Consider the following 27,756-nt stretch of genomic DNA (forward strand, 5'->3'; position numbering starts at 1 on the left):
CCAACGAGAGCAACACGCTGACGTCTTAACGTTAAAAACATTATGTACGCAGAGGACGGGATCTCTACGTACGTACGCGGCGGATACGCAATACGTAAGACTCGAGCTGCGTACGACGCATGCGCAGTGGAGGGCCTGCAGTCCGGCTACGTACGTAAGGTTCTTGCGTATGGTTACGTACGCAGAACTAAAACTCTCTGATGTGACCACCGTAACCTCACTGTTAGGCACGAGTTGTTCACATCGGTTATAGGCAGTGTCCAGGCAGTGTTTCTCCTAGCGTTCAAACTCCGCACGGAGTGACTTGTCTGTGTTGGGCCCTTTGTGTGTGAACTGGCGACACCCCTCCTTATTAGTAAGGTACAATCCGTCCAAACTCCTAGCCCTACTCAAAGCTACATACACAAGTTTCTGTGGGTGGCTTGATGCGTATTCATAGACAACAGCAAGGTTCCTCCTTGAGATTTGTGAATGGTCATGGCGCTGGCAGGTATCAAAGGGAATTGAGTGCGCTTAACCGACATGTGCTTGACCAACTTCCCTTTCAATTGGAATTGCATAGACACTAAATCTATGGGTATCCACTGGTTGATATGGCTGCCATACCCTCGTTGAGCAAGTTTTGCCTTAGCTATGAGGCCAACTCCAGGCGGACAACACAGCCAAACTCTGCATGGTTCCTCCCGTGCATAATATTTGATATGCTTCAATGTCCCCACCATGCCGTTGACTAATCCATCTGTAATGTCTATATTCCGTATGAGCATATACGGTTTGTCTAGACATAAGACGACCATCGAAGGCAGGTTGCCCGTCTTGACTCGACTGAAGGTTTCCAAACTCCTGTTAGCTAAAATTCTTTCCTCTTGTGATCTGTGGCCAATCACCAAGTCTCTCGCCAGGTGTTCTACTCAGTTTCGACTGGCCTGGGCTACTCTGTCGTTATAGGGGTTGACTTTGTTGTTACTATAATAAAGGTGAACTGCGTCAGAACACTGCGCTGCGTTATCCTCCGGTTGTATAAACCTCGACTGTAATAGTTGTAGCTCAAAGTCTTCCAAGACATCTCCATCTCCAATCTTGGTCAAGAGAGTTGAGAAGACGGCGTCGCTCTGGTGGACAACTTGAGTCAAAGGAAAGTATTCCAGGTGATGCCAGGGTAGTACAACCGTGTTATACACAGCTCCGGCTGATTTTGGCCGCTTGTATACCTCAGATGCCCTAACCGGTGGTAATTGCTTCATATCCCCAAACAGGATGACATCGAAGCCACCGAAGGGTTCCTTCATCCTGTCTATCCGTATTTCACAAAGTCATCTGTCCACTTGTCTTAGTAAGTCAGAGGATAGCATGCTGACTTCGTCGATGATGATGGATCGCACTCCTCTCAACAAGGTTCGAAACGTGTTTAGGTCAGACGCAGAAAGCCCCTTTTCATCACGGCCCGACGTCATAACGATCTTGAAGGCCGAATGCACCGTTACACCATTGAGAGCAACAGCAGCCTTGCCAGTGGTAGCACATGCTATATAACCATTTACTCCAGACATCTCACCATCTCCATAACCAATCTTTCGACTTTTGCAATACCGGTTGTAAACATCCATAATCAATCGGAGAGTGAAGGTTTTGCCGCATCCAGCCGGTCCCGCAGAGAAGATTCGGAGAGGTTTGGTGTCTGCATTGGAGACGCGATGTATGACCTCTTCGACTATCATTCTTTGGCGACGGTTTGCCATTTTCATTCTGCATAAAATTCAGCCAAAGGCATACAATCCTCTCTCTTCTTTATAGCTGGACATGACGCAACCACCACGACGCCTGTTACTGTGCTGTCTGGTACAATATCGGTGTTACCATTTTCTTCAACCAATGTAGCGATCCCATTCGGCTGGCCCTGTCCTTCTTCTTGCACAGCATTTGGGGAATCGTCGGGTTGAGTTGCTATGTCTTGGCTACTGTTAATGTCACGAATGTACTCCAACAGTTCAGCCATCATGACTCCACTGTTGTACTTGGCCTTCACCTCTATGATTCTCTCCTTGTTGTCATCAAAGATCTGCTCAAATGCATTTCCATCGAGAAAGTCATTCTCCCTGCTAAAGGGCAAATACAGCATGACATGTTCCCGCTTGTAGTTGACAACGTCGTTTATGCCATAGTCTCGGCATCGAACAATCACAGTCTTTCTTCGCTTCGCACCCTTGGTGATGTTGTATTCAGTCATAAATTCGACAAATGTAAATTGCTCCAAGTCAGGCAACCGTTCTTTCTACTTTTCCACTGGACTCTTATGCCATATGTCAGTGCTAGACAGATCCAGTTGTTCTTCATCCATTTGTTAAGCAGTCTTTCTGCTTCTTGTCCTCTCTTCGGGCCACACAGTGTTGGCGTCTGCTTCTTGTCCTCTCTTCGGGCCACACAGTGTTGGCGAAGATGATGTTTGTGCTGGTCTGACTCATTTCGTAGTTAAGTAACATACACGCCGCTTCTTGAGCTGACATTTAGATGGCATTTATCATATGCACACCAAGTCTCCTTAATGCCTGTTCGTTGGAGAGTTCAGCTTGGGGGTCTTCTGCAATGACATTCTTAATTGCACGACTCAAAGACGATACGCCTCGGTTTGCCTTGTTAACATACTCCACGACATATGCAGCACACGCATATACGTCCAGGATGATCTGCAGATCCATATTGGAGTTTAACACATTGGCTATCCAAGGGTTAAAGGCATTGGTGTTGCATTGGTCCAAGTCACGTTTCAGCAGCATGGTCAAACGTGTGAGGCCGGTGTGTACTATGAGCTTTTCGTACTCTTCAAAATCTTCAATGCCATGTTCGTCCCACATTGACTCGTAGGTGTCATACGCTGTTGTATTCAAAGCCTCGTGTAAAGCGTCCTGCTTTGCTTTCAAGTGCTGAAACTTCTTGGCGCCTTCAGGGTCTTGTTCTTCGTCGGGTGCAAGTAGTGGAGTTAGTACTTTGGTCGAAGGCATTGGCCACAATGGGTATTTGAAACGGCAAATCTCTCTGTTTCCCTTGTAACACGTATGCGTGTGCTCATGTCGGCTTCTCGGCCTCTCCAAAGCATTGTGACTGAGCAAAAGTAGCCGTTCGGCTAAGACCGTCTATCTGTGGCATTCTATTGTTGTCAACTTCTTCATTTGGCGCATCGTTTAGCCAAAGAAGAAGGTGGGCATGTGCACTTCCCCTATGCTGAAACTCGATTCGTTTGAAGTATTCGACGACGTAGTTTGGCTTAAAGGGGCTGAGGCGTTTGTTGCATAAAATTTGTAGAATCGCTCGTACCATATGCTCGAAATATATCGAGCACACTACCGGGTCTTTGTTGACAAGAGTAGCGGCAAAATAGCTAGCTATTCATTTCTTCCTCATCAATTTCGATCTCCGATGGCGTTGCCTTCAGTCGCTTCAGTAATTCCAACAGGCGGGGCCAGTGAATTTCTCATGCAGAGAGTGTCAGGAATGCTGTCGGTTTCCCTAATTGCCTAATCGTGGCGAAGAGTTCCGCCTTGCGTGTGTGCCAGTATCGTATGGTATTGGGCACACCTTTCATGACTCCCATTTCTCTCTCGATTAAATTAACGACTTTGTCTGGATTCTCAACATCCGCCCTGGTTAATACCCCAATGTCTCCCTTGTTGCGGAACATGACGTTCAGATTATCGCACACACGGTGGCGGATTACCTTCATTGCCATGTATAAGACATGCATAGGTAAGGTGCCCCTCCTGTCGCATCTTCTAATCTCAGATGCAGCCATGGTAAAGATCGTAGGTCTTGCTCATGGTTTGATGTACCTTGCATGCCTGAGATATATTGCTGCTGTGTTGACCAAGGAGGGAACGTGGGCCGGAGAGAGGGAGTAGGAAAAGCAAAGGAAAACTGTATGCACGTATTTACAGTGGAACCTCGATTATATTGACGCCAGCGCTCGTGCAGACGAAGGCGCCAATCAAGAAGAGGAAGAAGTGTGTGTTGTGGAAGTGTTCGAGGAGAACACGTCATTGGCTAGGCCGCTGTTTACCCTCAGCCGCTTGATACCAATGTGACTCAACAGGAAAATGGCGCAAAAGACGTGGACAAAAGAGACAAACACGACAGGACCAGCGCCAGTTTTGTCCACGTCTTTTGCGCCGTTTTCCTGTTGAATCATGAACCAACTAGCCCAAACTAGAGTTCTTCTTCACCAATGCGACATCTGGTGCAGGTGCTGGGTACGTTGTTAATGCGCCATATGCCCCCGTCAAGCCTCAGTTCAAGCCCCGAAGAAATACCGAAGGTAGGCACGCCAGTCCACCAGGGCAGTTGCCGATTGCAAGGCTTACCTCCCGAATTTGAACTGCTCCCCATTTCTCATTCTTCATGGAGGGCAAGCGCTACCACAGTGAATACGCCAGCTATAGTCCCGGCGGTCCTGCTCCACCACCAGCGAGGGCCACCCCATTTCCACATGGTCAACCACACGAGGACGCCGAAGACTGGCTGGACCAGTATGACCGGGTGGCCATCTACAATCGTTGGGGCACTGACTGCAAGATGCGTCATGTTTATTTCGCCCTTGAAGACTACGCGAGGACCTGGTTTCTAAACAGTGAATCTGGCCTTGGAATGTGGGGTACGTTCAAAACCGAGTTCCTCCAAGTCTTCAATGACAGCACGTTGCGCAAGGAGAAGGCTGACCTGCTTTTTTAAAGGCCCGAAATCAACTTCACAATGAAAGTGTGTCGGTGTACGTGGAGGAAATGAGACTCTTCCGACGTGCTAACCCAAGCATGTCGGATGAGAGGAAGGTTAGCTTCCTGATGAAAGGGGTCAAGGAGCAGCTGTTCACTGGCCTGGTTCAAAGTCCTCCAGTGACTGTAGCTGACTTCGTAAAGGAGGCGAGCTCCATTGAAAAGTCTCTTGACATGAGGGCCCGGCAGTACGATCGTACAACAGCATCGATGCTCACGGCCACTGTGGAGGGTGCCACGGAGAATTCGGCAGACTCTCTACGTGAGATTATTCGATGCATCGTGAGAGAAGAACTGGTGAAGCTCCTTCCGGTCAAGGAACAGCCTCAGGTTAGCACACTTGCTGACGTTGTTCATGACGAGGTGCAGCAACCTATAGGTACGTGTACACCACCACCTGTTCCCGGCTCTGTGCAGCCACAGCCCCCCAATCTCAGCTACGCCGCCGCTACAAGGCATATATCCTTTACTGGTGTTTTAATGGCCCTGAACACCTTTGCAGTAAGGGTGACAAGCTGTGCAAGCTGGTTTTCATTTCATAACATACTGATAGCTAACTTTCAAGTTCAGAGTCTTTGGCGCGTCCAGTGTCTGCGTTCGCTTCAGCTATGGCTTTCAACGGGGATACCTCTCTTTGAGGCATTAACGATAGAAGCAAATATCAGTCACCGGGCAACAAAGTTTGTGGCGCAAACCTAGCGGCAAACACTGCCGCAGCCGGTGAATTCGCCACGCCAAGTACTGCTGCTACAGGGTGGAGCAATAACGTCGCTAGCGTTTAGCACTACCTTAACACAGTAAATATTCGTAGGCACTGTGGGCAGTGCCAGTGGGAGAAGTAAGAAGGAAACGCAACGTCAAAATGCTCACCACAGCGCCTTGACTCCTTGTTGTCGTGCTTCAGGGGTATCCATTATATTCCACAGCCAAACCTGAAATAAACATTTTCCCTCAGCAAAACCTCAACCGAAGCGTTCGTTGCTATTAGAGGTTTTCAAGTATTGCTATTCACTTTGAAGCCGAAATCGCATACCACATTATTCACTTCTCAATATGAAGTGTTCAAATATTCCCACCACTCTAAACTGGAATGTTCCAGGGGGCTCCAGCTCAGCTCTCTCCGTCGTCCACTCATGCCTGGCGTATCACAGTAGCTCAGTAGGGCCAAGTGAGGATCCTCCGCTTTACGGAACAGGTCCTTCACGGCCTTTCACAGTACAGAAAGAAGAATCTTTCTGTTCCTGGCACCTATTTCTTGAGTCAAGCAGCTGTAAGAATGAAGAAAAAATTGCAGCTGTCATCCATGCCTTTCGGCTGAATTTATACTGGCACGGCAGCTTTTTCAGGTTCTTGAAGCATCGCGGCTTCTCAAACTTCTCAATCACTAGTGTAGGAAGCTTCTTGGAGCCGTCTTCGTTAGCACAAAATAGCATGGTGAGGCGCTCCTTGCTCTGCTTGCCGCAGTGGTAACTTTCTCCCGCGAAGGTCAGCGTCTGTTCCGGTTGCAAGTTATAGAACACGCTGGTCTCATCCGCGTTAAAAATGTCAGATGGTTTGTATACCCGTGTTAAGTCTGGCAGTAACTCGGACCACTCGTCAACAGTCTAGGGGTTGGTTCACAGAAGCGCTGTCTCCGCAGCAGCGGCTGAACACAATACCATGACGTTTCTTGAAGCGCTCCATCTTGCCATTGGACGCTTTAAAAATCGTCCACGTTGAAATGCAGTGCAACAGTCTCCGCCTTTTCTTTTAAAATGGGTTCGTCAACAGCAATCCCTGAGCTGCGTCCATGTCGCAGCCATTCCATGAGAGCTGCCTCCATGGCGGCAAACTTTCCATCTTTCGCGGCTTTCCTCTTCATGCTGAGCTTGCTTGCTTTAACTAGTGTGCTGTCTTTCTTGGCCAAGATCGTTTTCAGCCATCACTCCGGAATGTTGAGGTCGCGAGCGTTGCTGGACTTTGTTGCGCCCGTTCTCTTTTCTGCCTGTTCAATTATTCGGAGCTTATCTCCCAGTGTCAGCGGTTCGCAACTCCGTGACATGGTGAACCAAGCCGCTCAGAGCCGAAAATTCCGTAACTTGTTCGCTTCGCAAAACGCAGAGCACGTCCGGATGCGCTACAAGTGCGATAAACAGTGCCTAGCAGAATGGCCTGGGCAGGCCGGGGTCTGAGCAAAGTGATGGCATGGGCCGCAGAATGTGGTCGAGTGGTCACAGTTTCGTATCTCAAATAAAATTATGTATTTATTTCCGTATTACTTCATAATAAATTTCACATATATATTGGGATCTGCTAAGCATGATATCTTTAACGCCTGAACTTTCTCATCTGCGCCGCCGCGGTGGCTAAGTGGCTATGGTGCTCGGCTGCTGGCCCGAAAGACGCGGGTTCGATCCCGGCCGCGGCGGCGGAATTTCTTTGGAGGAGAAATTCGAGGCCTGTGTACTGTGCGATGTCGGTGCACGTTAAAGAACCCCAGGTGGTCGAAATTTCCGGAGCCCTCCACTACGGCGTCTCTCATAGCCTTAGTCGCTTTGGGATGTTAAACCCCATAAACAAACATAAACAAACAAACTTTCTCATATTTTTTTTTTTTTGCGACTTAAATGCAGCACATTTGTGGTGCTAGAGGGATAGTTTTCAACAAACAAAATAAAATAACCATTGAGGCTGCCGTGAGCAGTGGGGCGGCGGCTCGGGCGCTTTTCTTGATAGGTGGGAAGATTAACCTGTTATCAGCTGGCTAAAGTGTGCCTACATCCTGGCCTGCGTTTGCTGACGACCTTTTTTCACGGACGGTATGAGCCAGCCGTCGTACGAAGCGAGGTCCTTCTAAAATTGCGTCGTATAATCGAGGTTCTTAGTGCATTATCTCTATGAGAGTTTTGCTGGGACCGCACAAATTCGTTGTAAAATGCGGATCGTCGCATGACCGGGGGACATATAATCGAGGTTCCACTGTACAGCATTGAAGCATTACAGTCAAAGACAAATTGAAAGCTGAGAAGACTTCTCAGGCATTCGCAGCTTGGTTGAAAGTGTTCGATGCTTTTTAAATAGCTTCTCTCATCGTCTTCCTGCCTTTTTGCTAACCTTTCCCTACAGCTTCTTTCCCATCGCAGGTCAATAGCTTCATTATGTACTTTTCACAAAATTTATCATAATCCTTATCTTAAAGAGAAGTTACTAAAAAGACCACCCTATATTTCCGCACGCATTGATCACCGTCACAAAGTTTGGATCCCTCCTTGTCGTACAAGATGTTTTCACGATTCATTCATACCCAGAACTTGTGTCAGCTGGAATCACCTTCCCCAGAATATTGCTGTAATTACGGATACTGCTGCATTTCGTAACGCTGTTATTAATTTTATATAAATATGTGTCTATAACTTTGTTAATTTATTAGCTGCTGCTTTCTTTTGTGTTTTGTTTTGTGTAATGCTGCCTTTTGTTAATTCTGTTATTGATTTTATACCAGTGTGTGCTGTAACTATATTCAATTTTTCTAGCTGCTGTTTTGTTTTTTATACTTGCATGTTATTCCCACTCCCCTCTGTAACGCCTAACGGCCCTGAGGGTAAATAAATAAATAAATAAATCAAATGGTCTTTGTTTTGGGCACAGCATTTGGGGGGAGCCAACGACGCTCATTGGCTTGCTTTCCCAGTTTGCCGAAGTCTGGTATTCATATACGGCATTCCTCTTTCTGTTGTCTTCCTTGGCTAAGTCACAGGGATAAATCTCCCGCAAGTTTCTTTTACTCGTCACCTCCTCACTGACAAGTGGGCGCACAGTTAACCAACCCAATCAACCACTGTACGTCCGGTCCTTTTCGGATATACGGATATCGATCTTCCACGGACGTCCGACGGAGGTACATATGTAACTGCAACTATCTCCCACGGACGTCCGATCCAGATATCCAAGTATATCCCCTGCGGATCTGATGAGGCCGTTCGCTTGGCATGCTTTCTGCGCTTTCATGAAGCAGGCATTGGTGACTGCAGCCAGTAATATATGCGGCAGTTCCGATGAGCTTGTATCAAGCCCCACAAAATTCCCAAAAAATCGGACGTATGTGGCCAGAAAGCACAATGCATCAGATTGAAGACAATTTTATTAATGACATTAAAGCTGCTTTCAGTCTTCAAGAGCAATTCTTCAAGCTGATCATACCGGCAGAAGTTTCATGCAATAGGAAAGGTCACTGTGTGCAGGTTGAACTCATGGTTGAACTCTCATGGTTGAACTTGGTATTCCAAAAAGGGATGCTCTGAAAAACAAACCAAAACACAAATAGAATACTTTTACTGAAAGGTTAGGCAAATTTTTAAGTGCAAGATACTGTAAGTAAAAACATTAATGAAAGACAATATTAAGAGAATTTCATAATTTTGACCCATAGTTTCTCCAGCCTTGCTGCCACATACCAATGCAGCTCTGTGATGAGATAAGAGGTACACAAGAGTTAGCAGTGCATATAGCACACACAACAAAATCAAGCTAGTAATCTACAATGCCACCGTGCCAACCACGGCTTGCAGAGGTATGCTTACCTTCGGGTTGCAGAGGTCTGAAACAAAAAAACACAAAAATGCGAGGGCAGGCAATTTTTTTCCAACCGGTTGCATGAGAAAGGTAACACTACATTTATGTTTCCCTGCATATTACTAAAATAGTAATAATGAAGATAAATTTTCAAACAGGCTACGAAGTTAAAAAAAAAAGACTTGTAAAGACACGAAAAAATCAACATGGGACAATTTGAAATCAGCAGTGGCTGGAAGAATTTGAAAATAGACAGTTTAACAGCTTTGCACGCATTAAGCAAGAACATTTCATTGGGGAGCTTGTGAAGAGGTAGTGGAACATAACACAGGCTGGCATGTCCCCTTCATCTAATATGAACTTTTGGCACTATAGTAGGATGCAATTCAAGCATGCAGCAGCGAATGCCCCCTCAACAAAAGCCCTCCAACCAAAGCCATCGACTGGTTTTCATGATGTGGCGGTTAATCACATTTCACGGAGGTACATGCCAACCACCTGGGATTTCACGTTAAGGAAATAACTACGATGTCTGAGAACTGGTCAGTGCCACTGGATGAAAGGCATTCGCCACTGCATTCTTGAGTTATATCAAATTATAAAAGCCGTTCATGTATTCAGAGGTGATGGGCAGGTGTGTAAGGAGTGCGGTGTTCCTCAGACTGCACATATATTTCATTATAACGGTCTCTGCAACAAATAGTTCAAGGTTAGGCATCAGTAGCTACGAGAACAAGTTTAAATCTTGCACAACTCTTAAGTAGTAACCAACGGAGGTGAGAATATTTCTTGAAATGCAATATATTTTGCTTAAAAACACTGCAAACATAAAAGAAGAGATACACCCTACTGCAAACAGCTTTGTGCCAGTGCATGAACAATGTGTTTGCAGTGCGAGACACTACAGCTACTCCCACAGGCTATCACATCCATACTGAAGGTCTAAAAAGTTCAAGTGTGAGAGTAGGAATCCTTACCACACACCTGCAAGCCACCTGATGACTTAGTGGTTGACACAAGGCTCAGTCATAGAGAAAAGTTTGCGGGGTGTGGATTTCCAGAAAAATATTTATTTTTACATTGCCTCATTAGGCAGTCAGCTGAAACTTGTTGAATAAATTCGAGCATCCATCTCCCCTCATGATTCTAGTCTTCTGATTAAACTGCCTTGGCTAACAGCACAGTACAGAAATTTTTCCCCAAAACTCTCATCCTGAAAACTTTTATCCAACACTGCACAGAGCAAAGAAAAAGAAAGTATCAATTATATGAGAGGAACAAACTTGCACTGTAGTTTAAACTTACCTGTAAGCTGCTGCTGTACTCCCAGGTACTATAGGTCATAGGTCAGTCGCATACGCACTACATGGCCAACGAAATAAAATATGAGAGAGCAACCTGTACTGCACTTTGTCAACATAACATAGACGTCATGATGCAGCAAAGCATGGCCTTTGTTGAAACAAGCTTGCTCACAAGGTTCGCTATGTGAAGCACCCAGCCAGCACTAACAACATATCTGATGATCCACAGCTCCACAGGAGTAAGGAAGAGAGGTCTGCTCACAATCCGGGGATATGTATCTCTAGGTGTGCCATATATGGACCTGCTACCTTGCTCAGCACTGAGCCCTGCGGGCATGAACATGTTTGACAAAGCTGCACCAATGCACTGCATGGTCTCATTGCAGTTAGTACGCTGCGATAAGAAAATAGGTGAATAACGTGTGACTGAAGTTCGGAAATTTAACAGAACACTTCAGTTTTCTAAACTATGCTACTGCACAGTGCAAATTACTGTGCAGGAGATGGCTGGAAACATCCATTCGACAAGCCTAATATTGAAACAAGTCGATAAATTGTGAAGTTAGACGAATTTTACATCATCATCAACCTATCTGCACTTTCCATGGCGTGGCATAATTTAGGCACCAATACACTCCGCAGGCGGGCCACATAAACACCGCAAAGGCAGTAAGAAAATAAGAAATCAGTAGCGAATCACTGGAAAACACACACAGTCCTGACATTATCCTTTTCGTGCGTTGTTTTATTGCAATTATGAACCTACGTACAACTGCCTTAAGATTCACACCATGCATGTGTACACCTCGTCTCAATTTTTTTCGTAGTGTAGAACGAGGGAGGCGCGATGCACTGGCTTACGGAACTTCGCGATAGGCTCGCTAATGCGGGCAAACACGCTTGCGGCAGCTGTCGCTTTGTACTTGTAAGTTCCACTCCATTGGAAACAATTAAGTTTTACAACTGAGTATAATATGCTACAGCACTTTGCTCATCCCACGGCAACATCATCAAAGTAATCTTCAAGCACAGTTACTTACTTTCAAGCTATAACATGCCGCTTCTTTCATCCGAGGCAACAAGGAGTCGGGTGCAGTGCGATGCCAGAGCTATTTCATGACAGCTTCGGGTGCAGAAGAAGGTCTTGTCGAGTGCATAGGTGATATATCACATTTATAGCACAGTCAAGCAACTGCAGAACAAACAAACCACATAGTGTAGCAAAAATAAAGGTCGAAAAAAGCACGATGTGACGACAGTGCTCCGTGCCGAAACTGGTGGCTGATGGATTGGATTGGATCCACTTTTAGGCCTGTCGTTCTGCCACGGCTCCTGGTAGGAGTTTAGTTTTCATGGAAGGCAGCATGCCTCGGTTACCTCGGCGGAATGCTGGAGAAAAGGGCATTGATCGCAGAAAGTCATGCAGTTAGTTTAATTCAGGTTCTTTCATAGCAGCACCATATTAGAGTGATGTTGATTAATTCGAATATAAAACTAATTGCCGGTATAGAAATTTGGTCGGCTGAATTTGTCGTTTGCAAAATATAATTAAATTTTTTTTATGCAAGGAAAAACAAAATATGTATGTGATGTAAGTTCATATCCCTAGAGGCATATTCATGGATACCCGTCGCACATCCATCTGCAGATATCTGCCAGCCATCCCATAACAAACGTCTTTCGGACATACTCCGAATCTCCGATGCATAGGTCTGGATATGGACGTCTGTAGGCATGCCCTACAGACATCCCCACGTGGCACTGGAGATTCGGATCTTAATCGCACGTACCACGGATATCCGTGGTTGACTGGGGACAGCAGCTGGCCCTCAGTTAGTCAAGAGCAGACGGCTTCACAGAAAGCCGACCAGAGTGGTCCCACAGTGTTCCAGACCAGTGTTCTGAAGCTAGGTTAAATGACATTGGTCAGTTTCTACACGAAAACGAGACCTTTCTGCAACACTGCAACATTTTAATTGCTCATACAAGACAGGTGGAAAAGGTGCATTCCTTTTCTGACACACTGTATGCCTGCTCACGTAGCGTTAGCTTGCTGCTAACGAACCCCATGGGGTGTTCCTCCCTGGTTCTGCCTGTTGGCTGAGGACAGCACCCATACTGCAGTCACTGGTTGAGGCTTCTGCGGTAGGGCAGTGGCGGTGCGAAGTGCTGGCATCAACAAAGGCGAGGTCGGGCGCCGCCTGCATGCTTCGCAGTGGCAACGGCACGTAACGCAGGCAGTGCCATGCCCGCTCCATAATAGAGCCAGCGGCCTGTGTCATATTGCGCAGGTTCGCAAATTTTGTGTTATTCGTTAAATCCTGAAACGTCGGGTGCATTTGCCACCTGACCCACTCGACTTTTTCCGCGTCTGTGATGAGCTCTCCAATGCGGTCATAGTACTCTGATATGACGTGTATGAACTGTTCGAGGCTCTCTACAGGGTGCTGAGTGCGCTCGGCTAGCTCTGCCTCGAGCTTTTCTTTGCAGTCCAGGCCGCGATCTCAGCCCTGAAATCCTTGGCGAAGGAGGCCCAGTCGGCATAGCTGCTGATGAAGCGCGTTCACTGCTTTCTCAGTGGTTACGGCACTTGGCTGCTGACCCAAAGGGCGCTGGTTCGATCCCGGCCATGGTGGTCGAATTTCGATGGAGGCGCTCAACCCGCGACTGCCAGTGCTACGGTGGCAGGGACGGCGACAGGCCGCCTGCTCCCTACGGGCGGCATGAGAAGTATCTATGAACATTGAACATTAGCCCCGAAAACAGCGATGCGCTATCAAGGAACAACGTAGCGCAGATCAGTGGGCGGCCTAAGTGTGCTTGGAAATGTAATCTGGAGATATCAATAACAGGTTGGCAAGGAAAGGCTTCTCAAACATCGTACTTGAGTTGTCAGGCGAACATTCATGGCTTGAATCCTCTGTGGCTTGACGGGATACTCTGTCAGTTTTGGCACCACCTTAATCTCAGATTTTTCTCTGCCTCATCAGGCCGCACCTAGTGATGGTAGTTCAGTTGATGGTCCCCGATCTGCAGTGAAATTGCCACTTTTACAGGGAATAAAAGCAAGGCACACATGCTCATTCAAAAGAAACAATTCCACACATAATAAGAAGGCGTGGTTATAATAACTTACCTCTCCATACTTGTGCTTCATCAAGTGATTTTGAACACACCTGATTACATGCGGCTTGTCCCATATGAATTGCAGAAATGCACCGTCAGGAAGGCACGGGTGCTGCGTCTTGCATTGGGCCTTGCCAAGCTTTCCACTGACCCCAAGGTGCTTCCGCATTGACTTGTTGTTTCCAGCTCCATCACTGATCACGGCCAAGACTTGGGCACCATGCTGGTGAAGCTGCAGAACCGAGCTTACCGCAATTTTTGCCAGCACCCAGCCTGGTGGCACAACTTGTAGCAGCATAGCATAGTGGGCGAGTTGGTATTGCATCTTTAAGGAACGAAACAGCGCAACTAAAACGAAGGACCAAGAAAAAGAGAGAGACACGAACACGCGTGACACGAACACGCGCTGTGTTCATGTCTCTCTTTTTCTTGGTCCTTCGTTTTAGTTGCGCTGTTTCGTTCCTTAAAGATGGCACAACTTAAAGTGGGCTGAACCCATGAATCGAACATGGCATTGAACATAATGACTAAAGCATGGTCTGCTAGTTGTCCAGCATCCGCTTAGGCAACGTCGTCATAGTTTATAAATCCATCAAATTTGCAAGATATTTTGTTAAATTCAGTTGCTTCCTGCAACCACACCTCGTCAATTATTATACATCCGTAGGTTTGTTGTTCTCTGGTCTGGTGCTCGGCTTCTTTAGGGTGAAATGCTTGGGAAATGGGTCTTTGGCCCCACCTTGAGTAGAAGAAAGATACCTTGTGCCATGGCGCCCTTTGGCCACACGTGCCCCTGGGCCATAAAAGTCCACCATCATCATCATCAGGATTGTTGTTGTGGCTTTCCTGTCATTTGCAGCCGAATGCTTTTGAGGGCAAATTTATTCGAACTGTACTCACTCAGCAGACCCCTCAGCAGCTGTACGAGATTTGATTTGATCTTTATTTTCCATTTAAAGAAAATGGTCAAAACTGAGGCCAAATTTTGCATAAAGCAGCTTGAAAGGCCCTCAGTCCCAGTACAATGGCAGCAGCAGAGAGAACACGCGCACAGTTTCTTATACCACTGTTAACGGATAAAATGAGTCCGCTTAATAAGTTAAACAACGTGATAAATGTAACAAAAAGCTGATAATTTAAACAACATTGATCACACACACATTTGAAGATATGATTTTGTGGGTGTTCCACAAACGTGTAACAAACAATGCATACATACAGGAACCTTTTGTAGAAATTGCTCAAGAGGGAAAAAAAATTCAATGAAATTGTGTATGTTGAGTGCAAGAGTTTATAAGTTTTTAAAGTCGGTTAGTGAGAGATTACAGATGTTTATGCCTTGTGCGAGGTATGAATTCAGTAGCCTCGGAAGTGTAATTACACAGCATGTGATGTCCATAGTTAGTTTGAGAAAGAGGAACATTATAGATTTCTCTAGAGCGAGTGATCTACACTGGAATGCTTTCATGCAGATTTGTGATTTCTCTTAAAGTTGCGCTGTTTTGCCTAGAGGCAAAATAAAATTTTCTCAACAGCATGCATTTGTACACGAGGTATACTTGTGTTATGTTATATTGTTTGAACAAGTGATTTGAAACGTTAGCTATGATTCGGAGAATTTTTTTCTGCATTAGGAAAAGTTCATTTAGGTTTGCATCGGTGGTGGTTGCCCAGACAGGATGAGAGTAACGAACATGTGATAGAAACGAAGAATTATATACTAATAACTTGACTGATGTGGGCAAGTTATATCTATTACGATTTAACAGGCCAGTGATATTGCTAAGTTTCTGCAGCAGAAAATTGACATGTTCTTCCCACTATAGTAAGCTTTGAAAAGCAACTCCGATCACTTTTATTTTGTTAACAATCTCTATTTTCATTGAGTTTAATATTAAGCTGTCGTTAGTGGGAATATATGTACCCTTTGCATGAAAAATGAGTGCTTTAGTTTTTGTCCAGTTTACATGTAGGGCATTTTCGTTTGACCAGACGCCAAGGTTGTGAAGTACTTCATTTGAAGCACTGATTAAGTTTGAAGATGACATTTGAAGATGACACGTACTTGTGGGGGGAAAAGTTCTCATTCTAGAAACGGCCTTGTAGCCCTTCGGGCTTGTTAGCCCCAAGAGTAAGCAGACCATGAGCCAGTCGGCCGTGTCTATGACCATGAGGAGAAGAAAAGACAGACCACGAGGGTTGCCTTCGAATGCTGTGCCACCTGAGACTGTTATCGAGGTCACTTGGCGCTGTCATGGAAAATGGCGGGCTCGTGCTTCCAAGGTTTTCTTAATGGTGGCCGCTTCACTGGTAAATTCAGCAATGGTCTTCGGTGGATTGCAGGTCAGACCACCGAAAAATGCCTCTTTAGCACCATGCAATAAAAGCCCCACCTTCGTCTCCCCCGTCATGTCAGGATCGGCACGTTGAAAAAGGCGCTTCATGTCTTCTACGTATGCGGTCACTATCTCATTTGGGTGCTGGATGCGTGACTGTAGAAGCAGCTCTGCTCTTTCTTACCTGACGATGCTTGTGAGTGCCTTGAGGAACTCACACTTCAATGATTCCCACATCGCCAGAGAAGCTGCGTGGTTTTCAAACCAAATTCTGGCTGGGCCTTCCATGGCAAAGAAAACTTTTCTCACTTTGACGATAAGTATGAGTTTATTTCAAACAGGCATGTTTACATACATGTTTGAGGTGTATGGGAGTAAAAGCCGCTCAAGAGCAGCTTGACAAAGCTCCCACTACCCTTCTATACTCGGCAGTGCAGGACAGAAAACACAGATTACACTAAAAAGATAACAGATAACAAAAATCAGCCAGAAGCAGTGCAGTGCAACAAAAATTGTGCAAATACAACAATACAAGACATTGTTATATGTTCACTTCATAATGGTACTCGTGCAATCAATATACAGGTGCATTAGAAAAAAAGTTCTTATAAGCTTTTAAAAGAAAAAGAAGAGCTGGTAATATTTTGTTGTGTCACTTTAAATTTATTTAATGTGTATGGCAAAGCATAGTAAAGTGTTTCAAAGCCATAGTTTGTGTGCGGATGTGGAATGTGCCAGTGTTCGCGGCATTGTGTTGTGTAATTTGAGGGATTTTCATGTACTTTAGCGATGTCTCTAAATAACATATTGTTTTGTTTAACCTGAACTTTATAGGGCCTAAGAATGCGAAATTCATACATTTTTCGATTTTCATGATGTGGTATGTTGAAAAATGGGAGCTAATGTGTGACATAAAAGATACATTCGCTGTGGCTCTCATTGAAGCCTTCTGCAATTTCAGAAGTTTATTTTTACCCATAGACGTTGTGGTTCCCCACACCAAATTACAGTAGTTAATATGAGACTCGAATAAAGCATGATATATTACGATCTTTGTTTTAGTTGGAAATGTGCGCTGAAATTTTCTTAATACTCCTACAACACGAGCTAGCTTAGCGGTTATCAGGTCCACATGATTGTTCCACAACATGAATTCATTAAAATAAGTGCCTAGTGTTTTTACAGCACTCACTATTGCTATTGTGTTATTACCAAGTGTTAAGGTGAGGTCAGTCGCAAGATACACATTTTTAGCTCTGAATATGACGGCTTTAGATTTGTCTATTTTGATGAGCAATGCATTTCTTCTGGACCATGCGTGCAGTTTCACCAGTACATCGTTTCCTCTACATATTAAATATAATTTTGTCATCTCAACTGCCAAAAGAAGTGTCATGTGATCGCATTGTGAGCGACTGGAATGTAGTGTCACGTGCTCGACTGTACTTTGCACCCCCGTCGGTTGAGATTCCTGACTTTCCTTCCGCGCTAGCTCGATGCTTTTCGCAATGTCGCAAGCATCCGAAAACACCAGCTTGCTTCTCTTCAGCAATTTGGCTTGCGTTGTGCTGTCGCAGAGGCCCACTACAAAGCAGTCTCACAGAGCGTCATCGAGGAATTCCCCGAATTCGCATGAAGCTGCCAGTCGCCTCAACTCCACTCCATATGCTGCTATGGACTCTCTCTCTTGCTGGCTCTGCCGATTAAATTTGAATCGTTCTGCGATGACCACTGGCTTCAGTGTGAAATGACTTCGCGGCACTTCTACCAGTTCCGCATAAGTCTTGTCCTCTGGCTTTCTAGGCTCTAGGCCGTTATAAACATCGAGACCTTGAGGTCGTCGCTCACCTTGGAGGCTTTCAGGAAATGCTCGAACCTTTCCACGTAGGACCCAAAGTCCTCGTCTCTGTCCTCGATGAACTGGTCGAATCTTCCTAGCATTGCCATCCCTGTGCCTCGCCAGAGCGCCCTCCACGAACACCGCAATGAGTTTTACACAGTCCAGCAGCATCCAGTCCTCGTCACCAATTATGTTGTAGCCGCGGTGAGCGAAGTGGAGGCAGAACGTCTAAGCAACTTGTTTATTCGGCATGCTGGGCCGTACAGATGGACTCACCCCGAGCGATCTGCTCGCTGGCCTTTTTAACAAGAGAGCAACGCCCCCGCTCAACATTGCATCATCACACATCACAGTCACTACAATCCAGTCGCTCACAATGCGATCACATGACAGTTCATTCCCTTTCGCCCTAACTGTTTTACACTAGCTCTATGGGGTGTAATGACCAGGAGGCTTCCAAGAACGAGCACTGCACTGAATAGGTGGCGTGTTTGGAGGTGGCGCATGCTCCCGGAGCGGTGGTGCAGGCAGCGTGGCCCTTGCAGGCGAACTGGCGTTCTGTCCCAGCAACGTAGATGTTTGGACAGGCTGTGGTGCTGATGAATCTTGCGGCTCAGACATATCCAAGGAAGGGATCTTAGCAGATGGCCCTTCCGGTACAGAATCGGACATTGAACTAGGCACAGAAGGATACACAGTTGGCCCGCCTTCAACACTTTGAAATGAACACGGACGTAGGTTGTCGGCATGCACAAACCTCTGTTGCTGCCCTATTCTAATATTGTAGGTGGATACCCTGCACCACTGTTCTACAACTCCCCGCAACCACTTCGATTCCCCAGGACGTAATCCTTGCACGAGCACATGGCCGCCTTCCTCAAATGATCTCCATGACCGCCCTCTCTCGTTAGCCTTCTCTTTCGGCTGGTAGAACCTGTCGTCCATACTCTTTTCTCTGTCCGGTCTGCTCGCACTGTTTCAACGCTGTGAAATCCCCTAGACTTCAACTCCTCCACAAGCCGTAGACTGCTGAAGCAGTTATCAAAATATAGTTTGTGGTTGACATGTGGTTACAGGTCCTGTACTAAGTCAAGACGACATCTCCAGATATGCCAAATCCATGTTCATTCGTTGTGGTTTTACCTTCATGAATTCGGGAGTCGTGAAAATGCCAGAGGAACTTGCGCGCGTGAAGACTTTGTATCCCCACATGTGGGGTTTTGATTTCATGTATTGTTTTAGAGGGGATCTTCCTTTGAAGGGGATAATCTGTTCATCAATACTTTGGCGCTCATCCGGTGCCACCGTTTTCATATTTTGTTTTAGAAGGTCTACAATGGGGTGCACCTTGTACAGAAAATCGTAGCCCTCTGCATCTCTCGGCTTCGCTTGAAAGTTTTCATTCATGTGCAAACACTGGTAAGAGAATTCTTGACATCTAGTCAGCCACCGCAGCAGAACGGGTTCCGTTCTGCCAAAACATGTGGAAGTGGGACATACGTACTGTTCCCGATATCACAAGGATTGATAAATACTTCATCTCCTCAAGTGTGACGCCAATGGAAGTACCATTCTTTTGCATAGAGAACAAGTTCATTTGGTAGCACAAAGTATCCACCATTCGGGCATCAAAGAATGCTGAAAACTACTCGTTAGGAGTGAGCACATTGGCAGGTGGTGGTGGCAGCTTATCTTTTCATGAAATATTCATGAGTGGCAAGTCTTTGCGCTGCCAATTCTGCATTGGCTTCTCTTTTTTTGACTTCTTAGCGCCCCTAGGTTTTTGAGCAGTGCTTGACGGTACCTCAGGGAACGTGCTTGGCGCTTCGCTGTTTTCGCGTTCTGGTGCATTGTTGCTCCGAAGGTTAGTGACAAATTCCAAAGGGCAATTGTGAAGAACAGAATCTTGTTTCGCTGGTTCATAGTCTGGATCGTCGGGGTCGTTGTCGACGTCTATATCGGACACTTCCCCATCAGGCAAAAAAATGGTCGCCTGGATCTCCTCGTCTATGAGGGCCCGTCGTCTCGCTTTGTCCATCTGAATATTGTCTCCTACCTTGATTCCGTGACATATTTTTGGTGGAGCTGCTGGGTACTTTCCTGGCCTGTGTCACACACACCTTCTCGCACTGCGGACCTCGCTCCTCTGCCGGTCGACACACCAGTGCACCGAGTCAGTCGCCGCAACCTAGGACTACCACCCCCTGAGCACGGGCCACTGGATTCTACTTCAGCGCCTGCCCCATGACCAGCCATGCAAATTACTCATTACTACACTCTTCAGAACCCACGAGTACCGAAGCCCTTCCACGGCAGTCAGCTTGAGGACGTGGAAGACTGGCTCATGCAGTTTGAATGCGTCGCATCTTTCAATTAGTGGGACGACGCCACAAAGCTTCGGAATGTCTTCTTCAGTCTGGAAGACGGCGCTCGTACGTGGTACGAGAATCGTGAAGAAGTTCTGACATCATGGCATGAGCTCCGCCATCGTCTGCTCAAGGCATACACCAGCGCGGATCGTCAGGAACGAGCTCAGCAGGCTCTGCAGTCCCGTATACAGATGCCCAATGAGACTGTCAGCATGTATGTTGAAGACATGGCGCGGCTGTTCCGGAGGGCTGACCCTGCTATGTCGGAAGACAAAAAGCTCCGCCACTTAATGCACGGAGTCAAAGAGCAACTCTTCGCTGGCCTCGTACGCAACCCCCCCCCCCCCCCCCCCCCCCCGGTACTGTCGCCGAGTTTTTGAAGGAGGCGGTTACAATGGAGCAGGTCCTTCAGAGGCGTTCCACCGTATGCGACCGGCCAGTACATGCTGCTTCCGTGACAGAGTCCTTCCCGACATTCGGACACAACCCTGACCTCCTACGGGACATGGTCCGCTCTATTGTATGTGAAGAGCTCCAGAAGATTTGCGGTGCGTCGCAGCCAGTGGTCGGCTCTCTGTGCTCTCTGTGCAACAAGTGATCAGACCTCCGTTGCTGGGTGACAAACCTCAGCCCTACCGGAATGACTTCCACCGCCTGACATACACCCTGCCCCAGCATCTGCGTCATTTGTTCCTGACCACCGCCCGACATACGCTGAGGCTCTGCGACGCCCTGTCCCAGCATCTGCGTCATTTGTTCCTGACCATCACGTCCCGCTACCTTCCGTGCAGCCGGCGCAGTACTTGCCGAATGATCGCCACCTCTGCGCAAGGCGGATGTCTGGTGTGGCCCCGACTGAAGGCGTTTGTGCCTCAGCTTACGACCCGTCATTGACCATTTGGAGGGCCGTGCTGCTACCATACCTCAGGAGTTTTCCCGGAACCTCTCCTCTTTTTGCATGCGCAATGGCATACTGTTCAAGAAAAACTCGAGCCACGGTGACCGGCCCTATCTCCTTGTCGTGCCGGCAGACCTCCGTGCTGACATCTTTTTTGCCTCTCACGACGAGCCCACCTCTGGTCACTGGGGGTTTACACGCACTCTCGCTTGAGTACGCAAGGCCTATTATTGGCCAAAACTTGCTGCCACCGTCCACTGCTACGTCCGAGGTTGCCATGAGTGCCAGCACCGCAAGTCACCTCCCCTCAAGCCCGCGGGTTTACTCCAACCAGTTACACCTCCTCGGACGCCCTTTGACCAAGTCGGCATGGACCTTCTCGGCCCATTCCCCCTATCGTTGGCCGGCAATAAGTGGAGAATTGTCGCCACAGACTACCTGACACGCCATGCCGAAACCAAAGCGGTGCCGCGTGGCACATCGTCTGAAATTGCGCAGTTCTTCATGCATCGCATTGTTCTGCGACACGTCCAGCGTAATCACCGATCGGGGAATGGCTTTCACAGCGCAGCTCATGCACGAGGTATTCAGGTTGAGTCATACCAGCCATCGCAAAACTACTGCCTACCATCCGCAGTCCAATGGGCTCACCGAGAGACTCAACAAAACTACTGCAATAAGTGGAGAATTGTCGCCACAGACTACCTGACACGCCATGCCGAAACCAAAGCGGTGCCGCGTGGCACATCGTCTGAAATTGCGCAGTTCTTCATGCATCGCATTGTTCTGTGACACGTCCAGCGTAATCACCGATTGGGGAATGGCTTTCACAGCGCAGCTCATGCACGAGGTATTCAGGTTGAGTCATACCAGCCATCACAAAACTACTGCCTACCACCCGCAGTCCAATGGGCTCACCAAGAGACTCAACAAAACTACAGCAGACATGCTCGCTATGTACGTAGACGTCCAGCATAAGACTTGGGCCGAGATCTTTCCATACGTGACTTTCGCGTACAATACGTCCGTACAAGAAACCACTCACTTTACGCCATTTCGCCTTGTTTATGGACGCGATGTGCATACCATGTTGGATGCCATGTTCCCATGCACTGCCGACGACCGGCACTCACGCCACACGCCGAAGAATTTGTCCAAAACGCGGAGGAAGCCCGCCAACTCGCCCGCATGCACATCAGGAGGCAACAGGTGACAGATGCACGCCGCTACAACCAGCGACACCGCCATGTTGAGTACCAACCGGACGACCAAGTGTGCGTATGGACACCTGTCCGTCGCCCAGGCATGTCGGCAAAACTCCTATGCCGCTACTTTGGCCCCTAGAGAGTGGTGCGTCGCATAACAGATGTGACTTATTGAGTTCTACCCGACGGTTCTGTGCACAGTGCGCGCCGTCAACTCCAGCCAGAAGTAGTGCGCATACTCCATATGAAGCGCTTTTTCACGCACTAAGTGACAGCGCTTCCACAGTTGTTTTGATTTTTGTTTTTTTCGCAGAGGCCCGTTTTCCCCCCTGTCATTTTGCTCCTTCGATTGTTGTTCTCCTACTTCCTTCAGTTAGCTCGTGTAGTCGTAGTGGTTTTCCATTCTTTTTTTTCCTTTTTTCGGGAGGGGGAGTAATGCCACCAGGTGGCCCCAGGTGGCATCAGAAGACAAAGAGGTGAGAGTTGGCTCACGCTCCCTGAGAGCTGGTTCTGTTAGCGCTGCTGGTGAATGGTGTCTCCTGCCTTGGTTCCGTGACAATATAAAGGCATTATTGTTTTCTCTCATTTCATGCAAGCACAAAAAAAGACAAATCGAATGAAATTCTGCTTTCTGTGATCAGTTTGTCAATTGTGAGAGCTCGGTCAGGCCGACATGCCACTGTTGATATACCACATGCAATGCCACTGTTGCAGTTGACATTAATATGATGTCACGCCTCAAATCAATTCCACTGGTCCTACATTTTCTCATGGATAAGAGCATAGTTGGAGAATGCCAAACCAAGACCAAGTATATCCAATAATTAAGCAGCATTACAGTTAGCATATTTGAAGGCTTCCACAGTTGTTTTGGAGAGCGTCATGCTGTCATAATTTTATCATATCATACAAGTGGGAAGACATGTTCATGGAAATATGTCATTGATAAATGAACCGTAAATCAGTGGTATCTTGCCTTAGCAAGCTCAGCATGCGTTCTCACACCAAATTTTAAAGGTGAAAGCATTACTGGCCCTATCGGACGACATTACAGTTTGATTAAATAAAGGCATGCATGAAATACATAAAGCATATGATAAGGGTAAGAATAAAAACAACAGAAGCTCAGCCACCAACCGTGCGCATTTTGCCTGTATTACAGTCTGTGCTGCTAAAACTGCAGCCTCGGGCTGTGTGTAAGCCACTCTTGACTTAAAGAAGAGCTACTCCTGAGGGCCTCCAGCAGCAACCAACTGTGACTTGCTTTTTGAGGTGCATACTGGCAGCTGCTTTTGCCAATCAAGCATTTTTTCTATTTTGCTTATATCAGCATTTAGTGCTGCTTGGGATATCAGGTCCTCAAGGACTTCTTGCACTTCACGCTCAGTATTGCCAACCTGCTGAATGCGCAGGGCAGCATGCATGCTGCTGTTAATGTCTGGGAAGTGCGAAAGAACATATGATGGTGGCTCTTCCTTCGGAGCCTTGGCTCCTACATATATAGGCTTGTACTCTGGAAAAAAAAAAGCAAGTACAACACACACAACCAACATCAGATTCACAAAAGTGTGAGGTTTTTATTGTAACTATAGCTGAGTACCCTTCAAAAAAATATGAATATACACCGAGCATTATTTCATAACTAAATATTCTTACATTATGGTAATACAACCGTGAAAAACAAACGAGCTGGTTTAGGATGCTGGGCTGACTTCCAAAAAAAAAAAGAAAACCGAACTCAGTGGCTATGATCTCAATGAGTTGGTTTGGCGGTTCATGAAAGGACTTTAGAGGTGGAGCAAAGAAAGGACATGAATATCAGCAATGCAAAGCAGATGCTAGTGGCTGGAATGATTCAATAACCAATGAAGTTGTGTGTAGGGCAGCTTTCAGCATAAATAAACAATAGGTAGCGGCAACATAAATTGCTGCAGTCCTTTTATGCCTTTCATTTATTTTACTTTTGGAGATCCTCGATAGGCTCTTTGGGTGTCCAGTTCAGAAGCAGGGCAGCCCCAAACCTGCAGCTTGTCAGTTGACGACGGTTCGTCACCGTCGTTCACGTAAAGCATCACAGCTGTAGCATGTTTGCACGTGCCAACAGCCCCTGCTCTGCACGTGCACAATGCGCCGCGGATCTCGCTCCCTGCAGTCAGCTTAAAAAAATAAACAGAGGCCACAAATATCATGAACGCCGGCCGTACACACTAAACTGCGGAGCGGTGCGCATCAATCGAAACGCAAGGACACGACATTGGCGGCGTAAATATAGTTCAAGAAAAGCGCGAAACATGTGGAGATGTGCACATGCTTACCATGCTTAACTTGTAAAGTAAATGCGTGAAAATTCACTTACTTGAATGTTTACGTCGTACGAGGCTTTCTTCACTTGCGAGTGGCACTTCGCACGCAGATACAACGGTCCGCCAACAGCCGGGATTGTTTCCTCTACTGTGTACTCATATTTTGCAGTACAAAGCTTCCGGCCCTTCTCAAGTGCGCTGCCGTAAAAGATATCGCTGAGATCGGAAACTATTTTCCGAAAACTATACTGCAGTATCACTGGCGGCATGATGACAGCCGCTGCAGCGTGTGTGACACTTCAGTTCGCTGAGGGCTACGGCAATCAAGTCACTCTTTGAATCTTAACGCAACGTCGTTCAGTAAGCTGCGGTTGACAACACAGACAAAGCGAAATAGATCTTACAAGCCGAAGGCCACACTATGCTCGCCGACCATGCTACACAGGACCCCTCGCGCCGTCCTACTAGGGTTTTACCATTTGTTCACGAGATGGCACAGCTTGTCCAAGGGGCTTTAAATTTAGCAGCACCACCTAGGTAGCGCAGGTTGCCCATACCATCGGCAGGCGTCGTCGCCGAAAGCAAAAATAAGATTGTTCGCCTTCTGCACGTCAGACCATCCCACTGGTTCCGAGTAGCATTCGTATCGATGAACCCAGTCTTCTGCATCCTTGTTGGCTTTCGTGAAGAAATGCGGTCATGCGGTCGGGAAGAAGGGCCATAAACCCTTGCTTTCTGCTGATCGGTACTGTTGTCGGCAACAGTGACCTTGTTTACACGATTTCGCAGAACACGTCTCGTACAGTCTTCTGTTATTAATGTGACTGCGTTGCTATATGGGATGCCCTTTTAGCAGCAGTCGCAGCTTCGAATAACTGGTTGAATTGTTCACTTACAAACATTATTTAAAATTTTTTATTCTAATACTTTTTTATTATTGTCATAACAGGTACATCTTCAATACACAAAGCTGAGCGGATCCATAGTCAAAGGCTAGTACCAGATACATACACAAGAATATGAAAAAAGTGAGGCGGAAGATGGCATGCACGAACTCAACACCACACACTAAACATGAGAAACAAATGATCACACATCTCTTCCAGCTATTTCACAAAAATAAACAAACACTTATTCACACCAACATTGCACAACTAGCACTGCCATGCAGGAAAACAGGTACAAGATCGTAAGGTCAATAATGTGCACTTCATACAAATACACGGCATAATCCACATTGCACACATGATAACCATTATGGCTAATGCACACACCCGTGAACAAAAGCCCTTTACTTATAGTTTGCAAATAACATATTTATCCTGCCGTTTTTCGTAAGGATCGATGGGTGCCGAATTACTTCGTGCTTTGATTTGCTTCCGGCGGTCGTGGCACTGTTTGCAAAGTGTGGAATCACTGTCCAGTGTCAGCAGGCGATGCCATGCAGCTGCAGGCACATAATTCCCGTGCCCAACATGGACCTCTCCAGCTTCATTTGTGGTCCCCGCTGTGGCATCCAGTTGTGCTGTGGGCTCTGCAGCTTTTGGCAGCCTTGCTCCGTCTACTGGGTCCATGTCAGCATTGGTGTGGGGTCCACAGCCAGTTGCAGCAAGGGCGACGAGGGCTTAGCCTGTGAAGCACTGCTGCCGTGGGAACACTGACTTCGAACCCTAGAAGCATGGCTGAAGACTCCTGCTCCAGGTGGTTCTGGCTGCGTACGGCCAGATTCCAATACACAGGAATCCATATTCAAAATTTTGGCACAGAGGGCCTTCTGCAGCTCCTTGTTGAGGCTCTCGAGCTCCTTAACACGTGCCTCCAAGTCTGCAACCTTGGATTGAAGGTTTATAGATTTGCTTGTGTCCTCAGTCCCCTCCAGCTCGCTTGTCTGCTCCATGAGTTTGTCCTCAGCACTTCTTTTCGCCAGGGCCCTAGCCTGAAAGTTCAGCTTGGACTTCTTCCGTGGTGGGCCTTCCTTGGAGGAACACTTGCGCAAGGCCATGCACTTGTTTTGACGCCATGTTCACATTTCTTCTTCAGTCTCGGTCATATGGGCAATGGTGGCCTTGTAAAAACTGTCCCGGGTGGGGCTGTCGCCCTCCCAAAACACATCATAGGGCTTCCCCTCTTTCAAAGTCATTGATGTCACGGGGTGCGAAATTTCTAACATCGACGTCCGATACGACATAACGCTTATCTTCCCCTTCCTATTGCATAAGCACGAACATCGTCTTGCCTCAACAAAGTCAGCAATGTGTGCACACCTTTTACCTACGCTAGGCTACCGAGCTGCAGCGGATTCTTCGCGGGATGGGGTTGTCGCCCTCCCAAAACACATCATAGGGCTTCCCCCCTTTCAATGTCATTGATGTCACGGGGTGCGAAATTTCTAACATCGACGTCCGATACGACATAACGCTTATCTTCCCCTTCGTATTGCATAAGCACGAACATCGTCTTGCCTCAACAAAGTCAGCAATGTGTGCACACCTTTTACCTACGCTAGGCTACCGAGCTGCGGCGGATTCTTCGCGGGATGGGGTTGTCGCCCTCCCAAAACACATCATAGGGCTTCCCCCCTTTCAATGTCATTGATGTCACGGGGTGCGAAATTTCTAACATCGACGTCCGATACGACATAACGCTTATCTTCCCCTTCGTATTGCATAAGCACGAACATCGTCTTGCCTCAACAAAGTCAGCAATGTGTGCACACCTTTTACCTACGCTAGGCTACCGAGCTGCAGCGGATTCTTCGCGGGATGGGGTTGTCGCCCTCCCAAAACACATCATAGGGCTTCCCCCCTTTCAATGTCATTGATGTCACGGGGTGCGAAATTTCTAACATCGACGTCCGATACGACATAACGCTTATCTTCCCCTTCCTATTGCATAAGCACGAACATCGTCTTGCCTCAACAAAGTCAGCAATGTGTGCACACCTTTTACCTACGCTAGGCTACCGAGCTGCGGCGGATTCTTCGCGGGATGGGGTTGTCGCCCTCCCAAAACACATCATAGGGCTTCCCCCCTTTCAAAGTCATTGATGTCACGGGGTGCGAAA

The 27,756-nt window shown here is 47.1% G+C and overlaps 1 protein-coding gene and 1 pseudogene across 5 annotated transcripts in view; one reads left to right on the forward strand and one right to left on the reverse strand.

Annotated features, from left to right (window-relative positions):
• LOC149345705 (uncharacterized) overlaps positions 1 to 27,756 on the forward strand; it is a 139,551-nt gene that overhangs the window by 21,982 nt on the left and 89,813 nt on the right. The window lies entirely within an intron of this gene.
• On the reverse strand, positions 17,884 to 26,790 carry LOC149345707 (uncharacterized; annotated as a pseudogene).

The sequence above is a fragment of the Amblyomma mixtum genome, chromosome 4 (assembly GCF_055824585.1).
Source record: "Amblyomma mixtum isolate Tamu chromosome 4, ASM5582458v1, whole genome shotgun sequence".
Classification (NCBI taxonomy): Eukaryota; Metazoa; Arthropoda; class Arachnida; order Ixodida; family Ixodidae; genus Amblyomma; species Amblyomma mixtum.